At 49.5% G+C, this 21687-nt stretch overlaps 1 protein-coding gene across 7 annotated transcripts in view; it reads right to left on the reverse strand.

Moving 5' to 3' along the window:
- Nucleotides 1-21687, reverse strand: part of KDM6B (lysine demethylase 6B) — a 123839-nt gene that overhangs the window by 68549 nt on the left and 33603 nt on the right. For all 7 annotated transcript variants that reach the window (XM_044278901.1, XM_044278913.1, XM_044278907.1 and 4 more), the window contains one exon: nt 18123-18173. The gene's annotated coding sequence lies outside the window, so the exon portion shown is untranslated. The remainder of the gene's footprint in view (nt 1-18122; nt 18174-21687) is intronic.

A 21687-nucleotide genomic window follows, 5' to 3' on the forward strand; every position in this document is an offset into this window, starting at 1 on the left:
AGTACCAGTCACCAGAAGCAGGAGCTGACTTGATGTCCTATAATAATACAGCTGAACTTTGACATTTAGGGAAGGTCCAAGGTTTGGAAGATTGCCTCCCAGAATGTTGTGCCACGTAGGCCGAGTTCTATATGGGTTGCAGACAAGTCAATAGTGAGGGTATGTTGGCACAGAGTTTTTTGGAGGACGTTTTGAGGCAGATTTTCCTCCAGGTTTTTCAGCCAAAGCCAGAAGTGGATTCAATAGGAATCAGAAATATAAAGGAAGGACTTCTACTTCTTCCTTCTTGATCCACTTCTGGCTTTGGCTGAAAAACCTGAAGGGAAATCTGCCTCAAAACCTCCTCCCAAAAACTCTATGTAAACCTAACCTCCTGAACTTTGTAGCAGGTTAACAAGGCAGCCAAATCGGGAACGATAGTTCAGCCCAGTATAAGGGTGCACGCAGTCTTCTCTTGTGTGCAGTTCTTAAAGGGAACCTCTCACCATGAAAATGCTATGTAAGCTACAGTCACCATGTTATATAGCAGGAGGAGCTAAGCAGAATGATATATGGTTTTATAGAAAAGATTCCGTAAAACTTGTATTTCATTCATAAAAATTTCTGCTTGTTCTGGGCTTTGAAGTCAAGGAGGCGGTCCTATCAGTGATTGACAGCTACCTCTGTATACACAGTCATAGAGGGAAGGCTGTCAATCACTAATAGGACTGTCTCCTGGACTTCAAAGAATGAACAGAAATTTAAATGAATAAAATACAAGTCACCGCCATACCCCATTGACTAGAACAGCTTCCCATCCGTACAACTGTAGTGTCAGTGTCCAGCACCTTCATGGTGGTTCATCAGGCACATGGACACTGTCACATTGCTCGACCAAACGCCCAATGGCAGGGAAGAAAAGCGTCTTATATTACCTCAGAAGCCTACATAAGGAACCCGCACCCCTACACCTATGCGTTCTCATACCTCGGGCCATTTACTGTGTAATTCCTCACCAATCATGGATATATTAGAAGCTGGACGTTCCGTTCCAAAAAATACAGAATGCACACGACCACTGTCCGTGTTTTATGGATTAGCAATTTGCCTGACCTTCTCCCCCCCCCCCCCAGGACATCTGCCATCAGGAGAAAGTCTGGGCAACCTCATCGAAATTGGTGGGCTCAGCTGACGTTTGTGTGATGTGTATGGCCAGCTGGCCCTTGAGATGCCAGAGACCACAAGCACTCATAAAGAGGTCACTGCTGCAAGAACCTCTCGGGCTCCAGGGAACGGCTGCAAGGGGCGCACTGCGAAGCGCTAGCCTAATGCAAGCATAAACCACAACACCACAATCATCCTTATACACATTTGAATATATGCAAAGAAATGACAAAAAAGCTGCAGCCCGAACGCAACAAGACACAAAGCGTAGAGAAACGTACAGAGTTAACCCCTGTGTGACCAGCACTTCTCCATACCTGACGTGGAGGAGGACTTCTTACTAGTTTATTGGGCAGATCTGTTGCAGTAATCCATGTGCTTAATGGGAAAGTCAAAGAAATCTCTGCAACATATTTTCTACTTGCGAAGATTGCCTTAGAGCAGGGGTCAGCAACCTCCGGCTTTCCAGATGTTGTGAAACTACAACTCCCAGCATGCTCTGTTCACTTATATAAGACTTCCCAAGACAAGCAGCAAAATGTGTAATCTGGGATTTGTAGTTCCACAACAGCTGGACTACCAGAGATCACTGATCCCTGCCTTTGGCTACTTTCACATCTCCAGCATTGTGTTCTGGCACAGAATGCTGGGAATTGGACGGACACAGACCACATCAGCTGATTCTCATCATTTTTGCCGAAATGTGGCCATATCTCCACCAGACCCCATTTTGGTCGATGGGCCGGTGAGCATTCCGGATGAATCGGGCATTGCTGGATCCGGAGACTTCTCTGTTGGAACAGCCACCGTAGATGTGAAACCAGACCTAGAGAGTCTCCTACAGGGGTTATCTGGGGGTTTAATATTGAGGACCTATCTTCAATATCATTTAGGTGGGGGTCCAACTCATGGCACCTCGCTGATCAGCTGTGTGAAGAGGCTGCGGGGAACCCCTAGGCCAGTGATGTTATGTTCATTGGTCACATGGCCTAGGCGCAAGTTCAGTCGAAACCCCTTTAAATATGACAGGATATGTCTGTCCAGCTGGTGGTTCGAAACGGAGCTGGCACAGCCAAAGCAGAAGAGGAGAGTAAAGGGAGGATTTAGGGTTCTGTTCAGAAACTGCTGTAAGTCGTATACATCGGGAGTGGTCTTCTCTCTGATGGAAGGCTTCGATGCATATACTGGTCAATGTCACCATTAGGGCTTCTGGGCAAAAAAGGTTCTGTGCTTCTATACAGTAAAGTGTAGGCTGTCTCTAGCCTGGATACAAAATGAGATACAACCTCTAGCCTGGATACAAGATGAGATACGGCCTCTAGCCTGGATACAAGATGAGATACGGCCTCTAGCCTGGATACAAGATGAGATACGGCCTCTAGCCTGGATACAAGATGAGATACGGCCTCTAGCCTGGATACAAGATGAGATACGGCCTCTAGCCTGGATACAAGATGAGATACGGCCTCTAGCCTGGATACAAGATGAGATACGGCCTCTAGCCTGGATACAAGATGAGATACGGCCTCTAGCCTGGATACAAGATGAGATACGGTTGGGCGTGGAGGCACACAGGTTCTGTACAGTATCCTGCTATATATTTACCCACAGATGTTACAGCTCATCCTGTAGATCCAGCACACTCTTAGGTTGCTGAAGCTGGCGTCTCATCTGGTCCCATAAATGCTGAATTGGTGATAAATCTGGTGACCGGGCAGCCAAGGAAGCGTTGTAATCTGGTGGAGACATTCCTGGGAAACCCTTGCTGTGTGTGGATGAGCATTAGCCTACTAAACAATGCCAGGTTGAAGTTCTACCATGAGAGGATCACTCATGGCTGCAGGATGTCCTCCACATATCACTGAGCTGTTAGTGTCTCTCGTAACATGACTAGGGGTGACCGACTGTCATATGCGATTGCTCCGCAGATCATCACACCAGCAGTTGGGGCAGTGTGTCCTCCACAGCAGGACTGAAGCTTTCACCATGAGGTCTCCATACTCCAACCCAACCATCGTGAAAGCCAAATAGAATCTGGATTGGTCAATACAGATGATACGGGTCCAGTCTGTAGAGGTCCAGGTTTCTTGTTCACGACACCACGGCAAAAAAAGACGTCAGTGGCAGGACACTTAAAGGGCGCCGTGATACCAAATTTCCTTTTGCTAAGCACCTGGAAATGGTCCAGGTGAGACAGGGGTATAATGAAGGAGCCACATGTGTCTGGATGGTGGACAACAAAACTGTGGGAGCTGCTCACGGATCAATCTTCTCCGCTGGTCCTTTGTCTGGACTGTCCGGAGCCTGTTCACAGTGTATTAGTGCCCTCACGTAACCACTGCTCCGAACACCTCCTAGCGGCTAGGTCAGAACAGCCTAGAGGGCGGGCAATTTGTCCTGCTTCTCAGTCCAATGATGATACTCCTCTCAAAGTCAAATGTGTTTGAGTGTGTCGTAGAGGTATATTTAGCAATCAACAATCTCTCAGCGAGAGGTACACTACCCAAAAGTAGCCTCAGAGCCCTTTTAGAAGGCAGTGGGGTAAGCACTTTTGCGCCCTCTTGTGGCAAGACCGAGTGTCTGAGCAAACCACACCTGTGTTCACATATCTGCCTAAGACATAACTGCAGGACGAGTTTTCCGACGTGTCTATCTGGGTGCAGTATTTTTGTATATTACACAATACGACATTACACTATATAACACTATAGAAATGTGTATGGCGGTAATCACACTGACCCGCAGAATAAAGTTGTCAGGTCATTTTTACCACATGGTGTTCATCATAATAACGAAACCCAAAATAAATAATGGAATTGCATTATTTTCTCATCCTACCCCATTAAAAATAAATAAACCCAGAGACCCCCAGATTAGAGGCTCTGGACGGGGGCACAGAGGGTAAGAGCCTGGTATGTGCAGCGAGCATAAGAAGTAGGACTCGGGGAAGCAGAGCGACATGGTGCACTTCCTCTTCACCCAGAGTGGGCGACCACAACATGATGAGACGGTAACGGTGCACAGGTGGGAGCCGGGGGGGGGGGGGGGGGGGGCAGGAAGACAACACGAGCTGTATATATACGTGTGAGCGGGTGGGGGATGGGGGGCACAGAAAGTATATAAGTAAGGGGCGAGGCGGGAACTATGACCTCCAATGTAGGGGGAGGGGGGCAGGAGGGCAGGAGGGCAGAGGCACCACATGGGGCCAGAGAGGTAAATACTTCTGTACGGCAGTGACCTACCTACTGCTTAGATACATCCTGATTAGATGAATCCAACTTTGGAGATGTATCTAAGTTCTATTGGGCTCTAGACAAACCGGATCAGACTACGACCACCCACAGACATGAAGACCTAGTGGACATCCAACAAGCGGTGGCTGTGAGGACGGTCATCAGGAAAGGGGCAACACATAGATGCACTGAGCAGCTTGTATGGTGGGACATGGTCCTCGATGTGGGCCGAGATACTACAACTCCCATCATGTGCTGACAGCCACAAGCTGTATCTAATCGTATCCCGTGTGATACTGTCTGCTGAGATGTGTATCTAATCCCATCATGTGTGATACCATCTGATGCCCTGGGTATCTCATCTTATAATGTGTGATACTGTCTGCTGAGCTGTGTATCTAATCCTATCATGTGTGATACGGTCTGCTCAGCCATGTATCTCATCCTATTATGTGTAATAATGTTTGCTGCCCTGGGTATCTAACTCTCTCATGTATAATACTGTCTGCTGAGCTTTGTATCTCATCCTCTCCTGTGTGATACTGTCTGCTGCCCTGGGTATCTAATCCTCTCCTGTGTGATACTGTCTGCTGCCATGGGAATCTAATCCTCTTATTTGTGATACTGTCTGCTGCCATGGGTATCTAATCCTCTCATTTGTGATACTGTCTGCTGCCCTGGGTATCTAATCCTCTGATTTGTGATACTGTCTGCTGCCATGGGTATCTAACCCTATCATGTGTGATGCTGTCTGCTGCGCCGTGTATCTCATCCTATTATATGTGATACTGTCTGCTGAGCTGTGTATCTAATCCTATTATATGTGATACTGGCTGCTGAGCTGTGTATCTAATCCTATTATATGTGATACTGGCTGCTGCCCTGGGTATCTAATCCTCTCCTGTGTGATACTGTCTGCTGAGCTATGTATCTTAGGCTTCGTTCACATCACCGTTCAGCCTTTCCGTTCTGCTCCGTTTAGGGGCAGGAGAACGGAAAGGACGGATAAGCACATAACTGACGCCAAACTGAGTCAAACGGAGCCCTTAGGACCCCATAGACTATAATGGGGTCCGTTATGTTTCCGCTCAGAAGATGATTTTTAAGCAGAGACAAAAGTTGTGCATGCATCTTCTGAGCGGAAACATAACGGACCCCATTATAGTCTATGGGGTCCTAAGGGCTCTGTTTGACTCAGTTTGGCGTCAGTTATGTGCTTATCCGTCCTTTCCGTTCTCCTGCCCCTAAACGGAGCAGAACGGAAAGGCTGAACGGTGATGTGAACGAAGCCTAATCCTCTCCTGTGTGATACTGTCTGCTGCCCTGGGTATCTAATCCTAATCTGTGTGATACTGTCTGCTGAGCTGTGTATCTAATCCTATCCTGTGTGATACTGTCTGCTGCCCTGGGTATCTAATCCTCTCCTGTGTGATACTGTCTGCTGCCCTGGGTATCTAATCCTATCCTGTGTGATACTGTCTGCTGAGCTGTGTATCTAATCCTATCCTGTGTGATACTGTCTGCTGAGCTGTGTATCTAATCCTGCCATATGTGATACTGTCTGCTGAGCTGTGTATCTAATCCTATCCTGTGTGATACTGTCTGCTGCCCTGGGTATCTAATCCTATCCTGTGTGATACTGTCTGCTAAGCTGTGTATCTAATCCTATCCTGTGTGATACTGTCTGCTGCCCTGGGTATCTAATCCTCTCCTCTGTGATACTGTCTGCTGCCCTGGGTATCTAATCCTATCCTGTGTGATACTGTCTGCTGAGCTGTGTATCTAATCCTATCCTGTGTGATACTGTCTGCTGAGCTGTGTATCTAATCCTGCCATATGTGATACTGTCTGCTGAGCTGTGTATCTAATCCTATCCTGTGTGATACTGTCTGCTGCCCTGGGTATCTAATCCTATCCTGTGTGATACTGTCTGCTGAGCTGTGTATCTAATCCTGCCATATGTGATACTGTCTGCTGCCCTGGGTATCTAATCCTCTCCTGTGTGATACTGTCTGCTGCCCTGGGTATCTAATCCTCTCCTGTGTGATACTGTCTGCTGCCCTGGGTATCTAATCCTATCCTGTGTGATACTGTCTGCTGCCCTGGGTATCTAATCCTATCCTGTGTGATACTGTCTGCTGCCCTGGGTATCTAATCCTCTCCTGTGTGATACTGTCTGCTGCCCTGGGTATCTAACCATATCCTGTATGATACTGTCTGCTGCCCTGGGTATCTAATCCTCTCTTGTGGGATACTGTCTGCTGCCCTGGGTATCTAATCCTCTCCTTTGTGATACTGTCTGCTGCCCTGGGTATCTAATCCTCTCCTGTATGATACTGTCTGCTGAGCTGTGTATCTAATCCTATCCTGTGTGATACTATCTGCTGAGCTATGTATCTAATCCTATCCTGTGTGATACTGCCTGCTGAGCTGTGTATCTAATCCTATCCTGTGTGATACTGCCTGCTGAGCTGTGTATCTAATCCTATTATGTGTGATACTGTCTGCTGTGCTGTGTATCTAATCCTATCCTGTGTGATACTGTCTGCTGAGCTGTGTATCTAATCCCATCATCTGAGATACTGTCTGCTGAACCATGTATCTAAACCCATCGTGTGATGAGCTGTCTGCTTAGTATCTCAGGTGTGATACTGTCTGTCCTGGGTATCTAACCCACTTACATGTGATACTCTCTGCTGAATTGGGTATCTAACCCTCTCAGGTGTGATACTGTCTGCCCTGGGTATCTAACCCTCTCACGTGTGATACTGTCTGCCCTGGGTACCTAAGCCTCTCATGTGTGATACTGTCTGCCCTGGGTACCTAACCCTCTCACGTGTGATACTGTCTGCCCTGGGTATCTAACCCTCTCATGTGTGATACTGTCTGCCCTGGGTATCTAACCCTCTCATGTGTGATACTGTCTGCCCTGGGTATCTAACCCTCTCACGTGTGATACTGTCTGCCCTGGGTACCTAAGCCTCTCACGTGTGATATTGTCTGCCCTGGGTACCTAACCCTCTCACGTGTGATACTGTCTGCCCTGGGTATCTAACCCTCTCACGTGTGATACTGTCTGCCCTGGGTATCTAACCCTCTCACATGTGATACTGTCTACCCTGGGTACCTAACCCTCTCACATGTGATACTGTCATCCCTGGGTACCTAAGCCTCTCACGTGATACTGTCTGCCCTGGGTACCTAAGCCTCTCACGTGTGATACTGTCTGCCCTGGGTATCTAACCCTCTCACGTGTGATACTGTCTGCCCTGGGCATCTAACCCTCTCACGTGTGATACTGTCTGCCCTGGGCATCTAACCCTCTCACGTGTGATACTGTCTGCCCTGGGTATCTAACCCTCTCACATGTGATACTGTCTGACCTGGGTATCTAAGCCCTTTCCCATGTGATACTGTCTGCCCTGGGTATCTAAGCCTCTCATGTGTGATACTGTCTGCCCTGGGTACCTAACCCTCTCACGTGTGATACTGTCTGCCCTGGGTATCTAACCCTCTCACGTGTGATACTGTCTGCCCTGGGTATCTAAGCCTCTCATGTGTGATACTGTCTGCCCTGGGTACCTAACCCTCTCACGTGTGATACTGTCTGCCCTGGGTATCTAACCCTCTCACGTGTGATACTGTCTGCCCTGGGTATCTAACCCTCTCATGTGTGAAACTGTCTGCCCTGGGTATCTAACCCTCTCACGTGTGATACTGTCTGCCCTGGGTACCTAAGCCTCTCATGTGTGATACTGTCTGCCCTGGGTACCTAACCCTCTCACGTGTGATACTGTCTGCCCTGGGTATCTAACCCTCTCACGTGTGATACTGTCTGCCCTGGGTATCTAACCCTCTCATGTGTGATACTGTCTGCCCTGGGTATCTAACCCTCTCACATGTGATACTGTCTGCCCTGGGTACCTAAGCCTCTCACGTGTGATACTGTCTGCCCTGGGCATCTAACCCTCTCACGTGTGATACTGTCTGCCCTGGGTATCTAACCCTCTCACGTGTGATACTGTCTGCCCTGGGTATCTAACCCTCTCACGTGTGATACTGTCTGCCCTGGGTATCTAACCCTCTCACATGTGATACTGTCTACCCTGGGTACCTAACCCTCTCACATGTGATACTGTCATCCCTGGGTACCTAAGCCTCTCACGTGATACTGTCTGCCCTGGGTACCTAAGCCTCTCACGTGTGATACTGTCTGCCCTGGGTATCTAACCCTCTCACGTGTGATACTGTCTGCCCTGGGCATCTAACCCTCTCACGTGTGATACTGTCTGCCCTGGGCATCTAACCCTCTCACGTGTGATACTGTCTGCCCTGGGTATCTAACCCTCTCACATGTGATACTGTCTGCCCTGGGTATCTAAGCCCTTTCCCATGTGATACTGTCTGCCCTGGGTATCTAAGCCTCTCATGTGTGATACTGTCTGCCCTGGGTACCTAACCCTCTCACGTGTGATACTGTCTGCCCTGGGTATCTAACCCTCTCACGTGTGATACTGTCTGCCCTGGGTATCTAACCCTCTCATGTGTGAAACTGTCTGCCCTGGGTATCTAACCCTCTCACGTGTGATACTGTCTGCCCTGGGTACCTAAGCCTCTCATGTGTGATACTGTCTGCCCTGGGTACCTAACCCTCTCACGTGTGATACTGTCTGCCCTGGGTATCTAACCCTCTCACGTGTGATACTGTCTGCCCTGGGTATCTAACCCTCTCATGTGTGATACTGTCTGCCCTGGGTATCTAACCCTCTCACATGTGATACTGTCTGCCCTGGGTACCTAAGCCTCTCACGTGTGATACTGTCTGCCCTGGGTATCTAACCCTCTCACGTGTGATACTGTCTGCCCTGGGTATCTAACCCTCTCACGTGTGATACTGTCTGCCCTGGGTATCTAACCCTCTCACGTGTGATACTGTCTGCCCTGGGCATCTAACCCTCTCACGTGTGATACTGTCTGCCCTGGGTATCTAACCCTCTCACGTGTGATACTGTCTGCCCTGGGTACCTAACCCTCTCACGTGTGATACTGTCTGCCCTGGGTATCTAACCCTCTCACGTGTGATACTGTCTGCCCTGGGTATCTAACCCTCTCACATGTGATACTGTCTGCCCTGGGTACCTAACCCTCTCACATGTGATACTGTCTTCCCTGGGTATCTAACCCTCTCATGTGTGATACTGTCTGCCCTGGGTACCTAAGCCTCTCACGTGTGATACTGTCTGCCCTGGGTATCTAACCCTCTCACGTGTGATACTGTCTGCCCTGGGTATCTAACCCTCTCACGTGTGATACTGTCTGCCCTGGGCATCCAACCCTCTCACGTGTGATACTGTCTGCCCTGGGTATCTAAGCCTCTCACGTGTGATACTGTCTGCCCTGGGTATCTAACCCTCTCACGTGTGATACTGTCTGCCCTGGGTATCTAAGCCTCTCACGTGTGATACTGTCTGCCCTGGGTACCTAAGCCTCTCATGTGTGATACTGTCTGCCCTGGGTACCTAACCCTCTCACGTGTGATACTGTCTGCCCTGGGTATCTAACCCTCTCACGTGTGATACTGTCTGCCCTGGGTATCTAACCCTCTCATGTGTGATACTGTCTGCCCTGGGTATCTAACCCTCTCACATGTGATACTGTCTGCCCTGGGTACCTAAGCCTCTCACGTGTGATACTGTCTGCCCTGGGTATCTAACCCTCTCACGTGTGATACTGTCTGCCCTGGGTATCTAACCCTCTCACGTGTGATACTGTCTGCCCTGGGTATCTAACCCTCTCACGTGTGATACTGTCTGCCCTGGGCATCTAACCCTCTCACGTGTGATACTGTCTGCCCTGGGTATCTAACCCTCTCACGTGTGATACTGTCTGCCCTGGGTACCTAACCCTCTCACGTGTGATACTGTCTGCCCTGGGTATCTAACCCTCTCACGTGTGATACTGTCTGCCCTGGGTATCTAACCCTCTCACATGTGATACTGTCTGCCCTGGGTACCTAACCCTCTCACATGTGATACTGTCTTCCCTGGGTATCTAACCCTCTCATGTGTGATACTGTCTGCCCTGGGTACCTAAGCCTCTCACGTGTGATACTGTCTGCCCTGGGTATCTAACCCTCTCACGTGTGATACTGTCTGCCCTGGGTATCTAACCCTCTCACGTGTGATACTGTCTGCCCTGGGCATCCAACCCTCTCACGTGTGATACTGTCTGCCCTGGGTATCTAAGCCTCTCACGTGTGATACTGTCTGCCCTGGGTATCTAACCCTCTCACGTGTGATACTGTCTGCCCTGGGTATCTAACCCTCTCACGTGTGATACTGTCTGCCCTGGGTATCTAAGCCTCTCATGTGTGATACTGTCTGCCCTGGGTATCTAAGCCTCTCACGTGTGATACTGTCTGCCCTGGGTATCTAACCCTCTCACGTGTGATACTGTCTGCCCTGGGTATCTAACCCTCTCACGTGTGATACTGTCTGCCCTGGGCATCTAACCCTCTCACGTGTGATACTGTCTGCCCTGGGCATCTAACCCTCTCACGTGTGATACTGTCTGCCCTGGGTACCTAAGCCTCTCACGTGTGATACTGTCTGCCCTGGGTACCTAACCCTCTCACATGTGATACTGTCTGCCCTGGGTATCTAACCCTCTCACGTGTGATACTGTCTGCCCTGGGCATCTAACCCTCTCACGTGTGATACTGTCTGCCCTGGGTACCTAAGCCTCTCACGTGTGATACTGTCTGCCCTGGGTATCTAACCCTCTCACGTGTGATACTCTCTGCCCTGGGTATCTAACCCTCTCACGTGTGATACTCTCTGCCCTGGGTACCTAAGCCTCTCCCATGTGATACCGCCAGGTACACAGCGGGCTCCTGGCAGCCAGCTGGAGGCTCCCAGGACTCGGCACATATGGCGCCCCTCCCGTCCTATCAGGAAGTCTGCAGATATGGCGGGGCGGGGCTTCCATGGGGCACACCCATTGGCTGCCTCAGCTCAGTTTACATGGAGAGTCCCGTCAGGCGGCCGATCCTTCCTAGCAACAGTCTCCCAGGCGCCGCCGCCATTGGACGCTCCATGGGTGACGTCAGCTCGGCGGCGATTGGCGATCCGGCAGGTTTCCAGAACCCGAGAAGCCACGGTAACAAGGGGAAGCGTTGCCATGACTACAGAAGTATCCGCCCCGATCGGAAACAGCCAATCAGCAGTAAGTGCTTAACCAGTTCCGCGCTGGCCAATATTAGGAGCCCTGCAGGAGGATGACTTGTGCCCTGGATGAACCGCAGTCCATAGGAATGCACTGACTGTGTCTCAGAGTCTCCTTCTAGTCGCTGCCCAGACCCTTCATACATTTCTTTATGCCCCCCCATGCACATGCATCCTAGGCTTAGCAGAGCATGCAGGTAGAGGGACATAAGCTGCCTTCTCTGGTATTAAATCCCCTGAGAAGAAAAGGATCGGCCATGTTGAAATCTGTCTGATCCTTCGTTCCCCTGAGAGCTGGAGGCCTCATACACATGTCCGTCCGATCCTGGCCAGATCCGTGGGGTCGGCCATCTTTCATGTGTGAGGACCTTCCATGTGGATTTCATTATGTATTCTGCTCCGATATCTGCACATTGTTTTCGATGGTAGTCCGCGCTGCCGCCCACACCTCTGTGGATTTATTTGTGCTCAGGTTTTAAAACCGCGTCAAGAAGGAACATCTTGGAGAGATTTCCGGGCAGAGGTCGAGCTGAGACTACAGCCGTGTGTCCACTCCTGGATCGGCAGCATTCAGACTGCAAATCTGAGGCAGATATTCCTGGGTCATTTCTGCCATGGATGCCACAGCCAGTAAACATCCAACATGTGAATGTACCCAATGATTATATGCCACCAGAAGTCCTGCCTCAGATGTTCTCCATAAGTCCTGCCTCAGATGTTCTCCATAAGTCCTGCCTCCCATGTCCCCCATAAGTCCTGCCTCCGATGTTCTCCATAAGTCCTGCCTCCGATGTCCCCCATAAGTCCTGCCTCCGATGTCCCCCATAAGTCCTTTGTCATATGTTCCCCCTTAAGTCCTGCCTCAGATGCCCCCTCAGTCCTGCCTCAGATGCCCCATCAGTCCTGCCTCAGATGCCCCCTCAGTCCTGCCTCAGATGCCCCCTCAGTCCTGCCTCAGATGTCCCTCATAAGTGCTGCCTCATATGCCCAATAAGTCCTACCTCAGATGCCCCATAAATCCTGCCTCAGATGTCCCCCATAAGTCCTTCCTCAGATGCCGACCATAAGTCCTGCCTCTTTCCTCCCCATAAGTATTTACTCAGATAATAACCATAGGTCCTGCCACAGATGTTCACCATAAGTCCTGCCTCAGCTGTCCCCCATATGTCCTGCCTCTGGTGCTCCCCATACGTCCTGCCTCAGATGTCCATCATATGTCCTGCCTCAGATGTCCATCATATGTCCTGCCTCTGGTGCTCCCCATACGTCATGCCTCAGATGTCTCTCATATGTCCTGCCTCTGATGCTCCCCATGAGTCCTGCCTCAGCTGTCCCCATATGTTGTGCCTCAGCTGTCCCCATATGTCCTGCCTCTGTTGCTCTCCATAAGTCCTGCCTCAGATGTCCCCCATAATTCCTGCTTGATATGATCCACATTAAGTCTTGCTTCAGACGCCCCATAAGTCCTGCCTTAGATGCCCCATCAGTCCTGGCTCAGATGTCCCTATTTAAGTCCTTCTCAGATTCCCCATAAGTCTTGCCTCAGATGTTCCCCATGCATCTTGTCTCTGGTACTCTCCATAAGTCCTTTCTCAGATGCCCTCAATAAGTCCTGCCTGAGATGCCGACCATAAGTCCTGTCTCTGTGCTCCCACAAGTCCTGCCTCAGGTGTCACCCTATCTCCTGCGTCAGATGTTCCCCATAAGTCCTGCGTCAGATGTTCCCCATGCATCTTGTCTCTGGTACTCTCCATAAGTCCTTTCTCAGATGCCCTCAATAAGTCCTGCCTGAGATGCCGACCATAAGTCCTGTCTCTGTGCTCCCCACAAGTCCTGCCTCAGGTGTCACCCTATCTCCTGCGTCAGATGTTCCCCATAAGTCCTGCGTCAGATGTTCCCCATAAGTCCTGCGTCAGATGTTCCCCTACATCCTGCCTCTGGTTCTCCCCATAAGTATTTGCTTGCTCTAATATCCCCTGATGAGGCCAGTGCAACGAAACATGTCAGGAAAGGGTGGCCAGTGTTTTTAAGGGGTATCTGTCACCCTGATATTGGACTATTGTCTTTAGGCCTGCAGATCACTATTTATTTTCCTACTGTCCCCGCTGTCAGTGCTCAGAGCTGCACTGACATACACTGTCAGGACTGCTGTGCTGTTCGAACATGATGGAGAGGACTCATGGGCATGCACAGCAGTCTTGACAATGTATTTCAGTGTATCTCTGAGTGCTTACAACGGAGGGGGTGCAGTAGGAAAATAAAAAAAAATGATCTGCACTCCATATCTGCAGGACTACTCATGTATCACTACAGATAAAGGTCCAAAATTGGGGTGACAGATTCCCTTTAAACATAGCCGCACTCTCAGTGCTAACCGGTGGGCACGGTGTAGGCGTCCACGTATCCTGTGAAGGCAGTGATCTAATAATCTGGCTGGAGAACAGGCATCAGGCGCTTCACATACAGCCGAGCAGGACAACACTCATCACACCATGTGCCAGCTGAATGATGGGCGTGCAACAGGCGCATCACAATGAAGGAGGCATACTTACTTTTTTGGCTGTTTCTATCACTGTGGACAGTCCTGTGTGTGGCTGACCGATTGCTCTGTTACCAGCTGTATCCAGCCACAAAAAACGACTGCAACTTTCCCTCAAGTTTTTTTAGGGTTATTCAGAGAAATAAATCTAGTCTATATGGCCTAACTCATTTTTGTTCAGTGCCCCATAAATCCTGCCTCAGTTGTCCCCCATAAGTCCTAGATCAGATGCCTCCATAAGTTCTGCCTCAAGTGACCCACATTTGTCCTGCCTCTGGTTTTTTCCATAATTCCTTTAAATGCACACAGGTAGATTAACAAACGGAACGGCACTGCTCCGACTCTCCTCCACGGTTCTTACATTAAGGGAACATTCTCTGCGATGGTGACACCAGGGCTCGCAAGAGACTTCAGTGGTGCTCAGTCTCGATAAGATCAAACAAATATGAGGTATGAAGATGAAAGACGGCACTCACTAATTCCTACCTTTGGTGCTCCCATAAGTCCTCTCTCCGATGCTCCCCATGAATCCTGCCTCTGTGTTCCCCATATGCCCTGCCTCACATGACCCCAAACGTCCAGCCTCCGATGGTCCCCCCAAGTCCTGCTTTAGATGCTTTCCATAAGTATTGTCTCTCAGATGTCCTCCATAAGTCCTACCTCAGACTTTGACCATAAGTCTTTCCCCAGATGTTCCCGATAAGGTCTGCATTAGGTGATCTCCATAAGTTCTGCCTCAGATGCCAACTATAGGTACCTTAGAGACTCCCTATAAGCCCTGCCTCAGGTGTTCCCCATAAATCCTGCTTCAGATTTTCGCCAAAAGCTGTGCCTCAATTGTTCCCCATGCGTCCTGTTTCAGAGGTTCCCCATACGTCGTGCCTCAGTTGTCCACCATACGTTTTGCCTCAGATGTCCCACATACGTCTTATATCAGATTTTCCCCATTAGTCCTGCCTCAGATGTTCTCCATAATTCTTACTTCAGATGTCCACCATAAGTTCTGTCTCTGTGCTCCCCATAATTCCTGTCTCAGATGCGGACCATAAGTCCTGCCTCAGATGCTGACCATAAGTCCTAATGGAGGCATTATTCTAACTGGGGGCACTAATGGGGGCATTATTCTAACTGGGGGCATTATTCTAACTGGGGCCACTAATTGGGCCATTATTCTAACGGGGGGGGGGGGGGGGCATTATTCTAAATGGGGACACTAATGGGGGGGGGAATTGTTCAAACCGGGAGCACTAATGGGTGGCATTATTCTAACTGGGGACACTAATGGGGGGCATTATTCTAACTGGGGACACTAATGGGGGCATTGTTCTAACTGGGGCCACTAATGGGGGCATTATTTTAATGGGGGCACTAATAGGGGACATTATTCTTACTGGGGGCACCAATAAAGGGCATTATTCTTACTGGGGGCACTAATGGGGGCATTATTCTTCCTAGGAGCACAAATGGGGGGCATTATTCTTACAGGAGAGCACTAATGGGGGCATTATTCTTACTGGAGGCACTAATGGCGGCATTACTCTTACTGGGGGACACTAATGGGGGCATTATTCTTATTGGGGGGTACTAATGGGAGCATTATTTTACTGGGGGCACTAATGGGGACATTGCTCTTACTGGGGGGAACTAATGGGGACATTACTCTTACTGGGGGGCACTAATGGGGGGCATTAATTCTGGAGTGCACTAATGGGGGCATTATTCTACTGGGGGGCACTAATATGGGCAATATTTTTACTGGGGGGCACTTCTATTACTGGGGGCACTAATGTAGACAGTATTCATTCTGGTCGGCACTAATGGGGGCATAATTATTATTGGGAGCCACAGTATGACAGTGAATTAACACCCTGTGTTAAGCAACATCTTCACAACCACACCCCCTTTGGGGTGTGGCTTAACTTTGTCAGAATTTCTTGTTGGGAAAGGTGGCAACGCAACCCTAAGCCCCCCTCACATCACATCATGTGACTGCAGCCCCCCTCACATCACGTGACTGCAGCCCCCCTCACATCATGTCATGTGACTGCAGCCCCCCTCACATCACGTGACTGCAGCCCCCCTCACATCATGTCATGTGACTGCAGCCCCCCTCACAGCATGTCATGTGACTGCAGCCTCCCTCACATCATGTCATGTGACTGCAGCCCCCCTCACATCATGTCATGTGACTGCAGCCCCCCTCACATCACGTCATGCGACTGCAGCCTCCCTCACAGCATGTCATGTGACTGCAGCCCCCCTCACATCATGTCATGTGACTGCGGCCCCCCTCACATCATGTCATGTGACTGCGGCCCCCCTCACATCATGTCATGTGACTACGGCCCCCCCTCACATCATGTCATGTGACTGCGGCCCCCCTCACATCATGTCATGTGACTGCGGCCTCCCTCACATCATGTCATGTGACTGCAGCCCCCCTCACATCATGTCATGTGACTGCAGCCCCCCTCACATCATGTCATGTGACTGCAGCCTCCCTCACATCATGTCATGTGACTGCGGCCTCCCTCACATCATGTCATGTGACTGCAGCCCCCCTCACATCATGTCATGTGACTGCGGCCCCCCTCACATCATGTCATGTGACTGCAGCCCCCCTCACATCATGTCATGTGACTGCAGCCTCCCTCACATCATGTCATGTTACTGCAGCCCCCCTCACATCATGTCATGTGACTGCAGCCCCCCTCACATCATGTCATGTGACTGCAGCCTCCCTCACAGCATGTCATGTGACTGCAGCCTCCCTCACAGCATGTCATGTGACTGCGGCCCCCCTCACATCATGTCATGTGACTGCGGCCCCCCTCACATCATGTCATGTTACTGCGGCCCCCCTCACATCATGTCATGTGACTGCGGCCCCCCTCACATCATGTCATGTGACTGCAGCCCCCCTCACATCATGTCATGTGACTGCAGCCCCCCTCACATCATGTCATGTGACTGCAGCCCCCCTCACATCATGTCATGTGACTGCAGCCTCCCTCACATCATGTCATGTTACTGCAGCCCCCCTCACATCATGTCATGTGACTGCAGCCTCCCTCACATCATGTCATGTGACTGCGGCCCCCCTCACATCATGTCATGTGACTGCAGCCTCCCTCACATCATGTCATGTGACTGCGGCCTCCCTCACATCATGTCATGTGACTGCAGCCCCCCTCACATCATGTCATGTGACTGCAGCCTCCCTCACATCATGTCATGTGACTGCGGCCCCCCTCACATCATGTCATGTGACTGCAGCCTCCCTCACATCATGTCATGTGACTGCGGCCTCCCTCACATCATGTCATGTGACTGCAGCCCCCCTCACATCATGTCATGTGACTGCAGCCTCCCTCACATCATGTCATGTGACTGCAGCCTCCCTCACATCATGTCATGTTACTGCAGCCCCCCTCACATCATGTCATGTGACTGCAGCCCCCCTCACATCATGTCATGTGACTGCAGCCTCCCTCACATCATGTCATGTTACTGCAGCCCCCCTCACATCATGTCATGTGACTGCAGCCTCCCTCACATCATGTCATGTGACTGCAGCCTCCCTCACATCATGTCATGTGACTGCGGCCCCCCTCACATCATGTCATGTGACTGCGGCCCCCCTCACATCATGTCATGTGACTGCAGCCTCCCTCACATCATGTCATGTGACTGCGGCCCCCCTCACATCATGTCATGTGACTGCGGCCCCCCTCACATCATGTCATGTGACTGCAGCGTGATCGCCATCCTGCACCTAGCCATGACAACACCTTAGTCAACATCACAAATGACCCGCTACAGCTGGCAAAATACTGTAAAATTCCTTTAATCCGGCATCTAGAACGTCTCATCGTCCGGCACAGAAACAGTCGGATAATCTGGACCTTCGCCAGACAGATGCCAAAAAATACGGGAAAGAAATCAAATGAAAATGTCTCCACTGCGGCTACTCCTGGTACTTACCTTCCCGTCATTGTCACCCCGGAGGTGGAGGCTTCTCTTCTAGTCCGGAAACTACGAGAAAAAAAGGTAAAGCATGAGAAGTGGCGCAGGAGGCGATGCTACCCCTCCGATCTACATCCCTTTACTGACAGATGTAACACTGGTCTATAACATGCAGGGTCAGTGCCCCCATGCCAACACTTCTTGTCCTGTGCCCAGGCAGACCGGAAAAGTGATCCTTGCCCATGGAGGTCGGCGTCCACACAATGGGGCGGGGAAAAATAGGCTGTTACCCAGAGCAACCAATCACAGCGCAGCTTTCATTCTTCAAGATCAGAATATGAAATGAAATCTGCACAGTGATTGGTTGCTATGGCCAACAGAGACGGTTTTATAGATGTGATTACCCTATGATCAGGCTGATCACCAGAGTGGAGGCCGGAGCCAGGACCACGAGGCCAAGAGCCAGAGGCATATGGAGGCTGACAGCCGGAGGAGATACAGGCTTAGATACACGGCTCAGCAGACAGTATCACACAGGATAGGATTAGATACACAGCTCAGCAGACAGTATCACACAGGATAGGATTAGATACACAGCTCAGCAGACAGTATCACACAGGAGAGGATTAGATACACAGCTCAGCAGACAGTATCACACAGGATAGGATTAGATACACAGCTCAGCAGACAGTATCACACAGGATAGGATTAGATACACAGCTCAGCAGACAGTATAACACAGGATAGGATTAGATACACGGCTCAGCAGACAGTATCACACAGGAGAGGATTAGATACACAGCTCAGCAGACAGTATCACACAGGATAGGATTAGATACACAGCTCAGCAGACAGTATCACAGGATAGGATTAGATACACAGCTCAGCAGACAGTATCACACAGCATAGGATTAGATACACAGCTCAGCAGACAGTATCACACAGGATAGGATTAGATACACAGCTCAGCAGACAGTATCACACAGGATAGGATTAGATACACAGCTCAGCAGACAGTATCACACAGGATAGGATTAGATACACAGCTCAGCAGACAGTATCACACAGGAGAGGATTAGATACACAGCTCAGCAGACAGTATCACACAGGAGAGGATTAGATACACAGCTCAGCAGACAGTATCACACAGGATAGGATTAGATACACAGCTCAGCACACAGTATCACACAGGATAGGATTAGATACACAGCTCAGCAGACAGTATCACAGGATAGGATTAGATACACAGCTCAGCAGACAGTATCACACAGCATAGGATTAGATACACAGCTCAGCAGACAGTATCACACAGGATAGGATTAGATACACAGCTCAGCAGACAGTATCACACAGGGTAGGATTAGATACACAGCTCTGCAGACAGTATCACACAGCATAGGATTAGATACACAGCTCAGCAGACAGTATCACACAGGATAGGATTAGATACACAGCTCTGCAGACAGTATCACACAGGATAGGTTTAGATACACGGCTCAGCAGACAGTATCACACATGATAGGATTAGATGTGCACTGCTTATCATATGTACAGCGCTATGGAATGAATGGCGCTTAAATAATAAATAATAATAATACACAGCTCAGCAGACTGTATCACACAGGATAGGATTAGATACACAGCTCAGCAGACTGTATCACACATGATAGGATTAGATACACAGCTCAGCAGACAGTATCACACAGGATAGGTTTAGATGCACAGCTCAGCAGACAGTATCACACATGATAGGATTAGATACACAGCTCAGCAGACTGTATCACACTTGATAGGATTAGATACACAGCTCAGCAGGCAGTATCACACAGGATAGGATTAGATACACAGCTCAGCAGGCAGTATCACACATGATAGGATTAGATACACAGCTCAGCAGACAGTATCACACAGGAGAGGATTAGATACACAGCTCAGCAGACAGTATCGCACAGGATAGGATTAGATACACAGCTCAGCAGACAGTATCACACAGGATAGGATTAGATACACAGCTCAGCAGACAGTATCACAGGATAGGATTAGATACACAGCTCAGCAGACAGTATCACACAGGATAGGATTAGATACACAGCTCTGCAGACAGTATCACATAGGATAGGATTAGATACACAGCACAGCAGACAGTATCACACAGGATAGGATTAGATACACAGCTCAGCAGACAGTATCACACATGATAGTATTAGATACACAGCTCGGCAGACAGTATCACACAGGATAGGATTAGATACACAGCTCTGCAGACAGTATCACACAGCATAGGATTAGATACACAGCTCAGCAGACTGTATCACACATGATAGGATTAGATACACAGCTCAGCAGACAGTATCACACAGGATAGGATTAGATACACAGCTCAGCAGACAGTATCACACAGGATAGGATTAGATACGCAGCTCAGCAGACTGTATCACACTTGATAGGATTAGATACACAGCTCAGCAGGCAGTATCACACAGGATAGGATTAGATACACAGCTCAGCAGACTGTATCACACATGATAGGATTAGATACACAGCTCAGCAGACAGTATCACACAGGATAGGTTTAGATGCACAGCTCAGCAGACAGTATCACACATGATAGGATTAGATACACAGCTCAGCAGACTGTATCACACTTGATAGGATTAGATACACAGCTCAGCAGACAGTATCACACAGGATAGGATTAGATACACAGCTCAGCAGGCAGTATCACACATGATAGGATTAGATACACAGCTCAGCAGACAGTATCACACAGGATAGGTTTAGATTCACAGCTCAGCAGACAGTATCGCACAGGATAGGATTAGATACACAGCTCAGCAGACAGTATCACACAGGATAGGATTAGATACACAGCTCAGCAGACAGTATCACACAGGATAGGTTTAGATACACGGCTCAGCAGACAGTATCACACAGGATAGGTTTAGATACACGGCTCAGCAGACAGTATCACACAGGATAGGTTTAGATACACGGCTCAGCAGACAGTATCACACATGATAGGATTAGATACACGGCTCAGCAGACAGTATCACACAGGATAGGATTAGATACACAGCTCAGCAGACAGTATCACACAGTACAGGATTAGATACACAGCTCAGCAGACAGTATCACACAGGATAGGATTAGATACACAGCTCAGCAGACAGTATCACACAGGGTAGGATTAGATACACAGCTCAGCAGACAGTATCACACAGTACAGGATTAGATACACAGCTCAGCAGACAGTATCACACAGGATAGGATTAGATACACGGCTCAGTAGACAGTATCACACAGGATTGGCTTAGATACACAGCTCAGCAGACCATATCACATATGGTAGGATTAGATACACAGCTCAGCAGACAGTATCACATATATAGTAGTATTAGATACAGCGGTACAACATCACACATTTTGACCAGGAGCGGAGTTCTTGCCGCTTCGTTCACTGAGGACATATTTACTATAATTATACCCGCAGTCCGCGCCGGCTCCTAGCGTTCACCACAGACGCCACAGGTTTATTATCGGCCTGCTCCCCGCTGTGCCTCCATCTTCCGGTCGCCGTACTGTT

The sequence above is a fragment of the Bufo gargarizans genome, chromosome 2, assembly GCF_014858855.1.
Source record: "Bufo gargarizans isolate SCDJY-AF-19 chromosome 2, ASM1485885v1, whole genome shotgun sequence".
Classification (NCBI taxonomy): Eukaryota; Metazoa; Chordata; class Amphibia; order Anura; family Bufonidae; genus Bufo; species Bufo gargarizans.